A 3,031-nucleotide genomic window follows, 5' to 3' on the forward strand; every position below is an offset into this window, starting at 1 on the left:
TCCTGCTGAGTGACACAACATTTCAGAGTATCTGGAAGCCGAGCTCAGGCTCAGCTGACTAAATATGGAGAAAAGGTACATCAGATGGAAAAGTAAGGATAAGTCTGGGAACTGAGACATGGGGAACACAAAGGGGAAAGCTACAAGTGTGGGCTGAAAGCCTTTCACAACACCTAGATGTGAATGTAGTGTTCCCATCCAGAATATTGATCAAATGTGAAAAACCACCACTAAGATTACTCCTGTTAAATCTGAGATAAGACTCCGTAAGGTCTCTCAGATGAGTCCCTCTGACCGCACTTTACATAAACACTGAGCAGCAGCAGCAGCTGTCATGTGGCTGAATCTCAAAACTGGATTTTCCTGCAGGCAAATGGACTTAAAATTCTGGACCCCTGAAATTCACAGTTCACAAGAATACAGAATGGGGGAGAGGAGATGAAAAGGTATTGCACTGTGGGAATTTGCCTTCCATACACTGAAATAAAATGGAATCTTATTTTCTTTCCTGCAAGAGGAAACAAGTTGAAGAATAATTTCAATAAAGAAAAGGACAGATTTGACAAAGCACATCAATGAAAAGTGCCTGTAGCATCAGGCATCTCTAACCGTTATAACTGTGGTCATTAGAGGATTGATGGTGGGCTAGAAAATTAAGAAATTATCAAACTTGTTTTTTAAGCTCATGAAGCAGAACTTGCCAGTAAGTCACAGAAGCACAACAGAAAGTACTGTCAGAGATATTAATGCTCAAAACCAACCAGATAATAATCTGTGGTGACAGATGGTTTGGGGAAGAGCATATCTGAGACCCTTGTGTGTGCCCCAGTCCACACTCACCTCTTCAGTCTCTAGAAGGTGGCACAGCTTCTCTGAGCATCTGGGAAGGAGGTTCACAGCACAACACAGTAGGCTCTTCTATTCATGCAGAGGTGGTACTCTGTGCCTGAAAATCCATTGCTTTCCTCCCTTTACTTCCCCAATGTTTTGACAGCTCCCAGTTGCACTAATTCCCCGTATCCTAATGCTTGTGAGGGGTTTGACTCCAGCATCCCTCAAGGGATCCCTCCCCAGTGGCAGTGCTCAGCTCCACACTGTCAAGGAGCAGCAGTAACTTTACTGCTCTGCTGATGTAGCAGGCAGTTTCCTTGCTATTACCGTAATTGCCTGCCATTCCCGTATTGCTCAGAAAGAAAGAGCACATCGTCTGATGACAAGTGGTGGTTTTTTGTTGTTGTTTTTTTTCCCGTGCAATCTACCAGTTCCTGCAGAGATCAGAAAGTGGAAGCCAGCTAACAAGCTGTTTATAGGCTAACAAGTAATTCTTGTGATATAAAAAGACAATTGCCTGCCAGGCAAACTGAGCATGAAGAAGATAACAAGGAGAGACAGACACAGTGACCATGCAGCCTGCACGCTGGGACTAAGTACCAGGGTAGGCAGCACAGATAACTGGAGATGAGGGTTTAACTATGAAATGCCTTGAGCAGAATGTGCTGTTGAAGTGAGCTTGATTTTTCCCATGGGTCTTTTAACTGTATTTTTTTTTTTTAAGTGCCTCAAGTCATTGATGATGAACAGATGAATATAAAAAATCATGTCCTGAAGTGAGAGGGGCAGTATACAGATTGGGAGTTTACAGCCAATATAAAACAATTCCTCTAGCCACAGGAAAGCAGATGAACTAAGTGCTTGTACTTGCATGACAGATTCTCCACCTCCTGGTTCTGGGCAGTAACTTTGAGAGGGAAACTTTGTCAGATCAATGAGTTCCCTCAACAGAGGCCGTCTTAAAAGTGAGAGTAAATTTCCCCAGGAGAGCACCAAACACTGGCCTTAGCAGTAGCCTTAATCACTGTTCCAGCAGATTTACAAGAGGAGGGAAAAAACTTTGAGACCCTTGCACACTGCAAAAATGAGATGCAATGTGTAAATGACCAGCTTCCATTTCTCTGCAGTTTGCTCTGTAGATGAAATACTTGTTTCTGAAGGCTGCTGAGAGGTCTTGAGCTAACACAGAGCCCCTGCACTGACTGGAGTGTGAGGCTGTGTCTTCATCCTTCCCTGGGTAGCAGAGGATGTTGAGAAATAGTGAAGTCTAAATGAGTAAAGGAAGGCTTGAGTTACTCAGGACCCTTAAAGACCATGATTCAGCAGACTGATTTTAGATGCCTATCTTAGGCTGAGGCAACTCCATTTCACTCGATCAATTGGAAAATGAGTCTAAATGACTCGCAGGAGGGAAGAAAGAGGAAGCCTGCCCAGGATTTTGTTCCTGCTAATATGTTTGACCTCGCCATACTGGTGGCTTGTTCCAAGCTCTTAAATTCACAATGGAAATAAATTTATATTCACAGCTTCAGTCATTAACACTGTAGACAAAGTATCAGCTCATCTATGAGTAATACCCTTGTTAGAGGACAACTTTATGGAGTGGAGGGAAGCAGAAGGAAGTGCCAGACACTAAGTTATATTTCCTAAAATCATCAGAGAAAAATTAATGCATTGCTGTGAAGAACTCCTGTGCCTAGAGACCACTAACAGACCAAGGTCAGAAGGGTCACTGAACAACGTACAGATAATGTATGTTATCAGGTGAAGATGGACAGGGAAGGATTACTGTCACATCTAAGTTTTATGAAGCAATCTTTTAACTTAGCTCTGACAAGATATAGGCTGGAGTTGCATGTGTGCATTTTTAAAATATTGGACTAAGCAGAAAGAGTTAAGGTGAAAGCAGTGAGAATGGTACACGTCTAGAAGACATGATCTTGTGAGGCTGGGAAAGGGAGAACTGTTTAGTGTCATACTTTGCATCCCTGAGCTCAGGTGCAAGACTACCTGTTCAGATTATGAGTATCTATCACTGGAAGTATTTTAGAACAGATTAGACGAAGATCTGTCACAGTGTTTAACTTGGCTTTCATTCTCTATTGAGAGAGGATTTACTGTCCTATAGGGTCCCTCCCAATGTGGTTTTCTACAGTTAAGGTATGCAGTGAGAGGCAAGTCTTGGAGTTCAGACAGTGGA

The sequence above is a fragment of the Chaetura pelagica genome, unplaced genomic scaffold (assembly GCF_000747805.2).
Source record: "Chaetura pelagica isolate M959 unplaced genomic scaffold, ChaPel_1.0 scaffold383, whole genome shotgun sequence".
NCBI lineage: Eukaryota > Metazoa > Chordata > Aves > Apodiformes > Apodidae > Chaetura > Chaetura pelagica.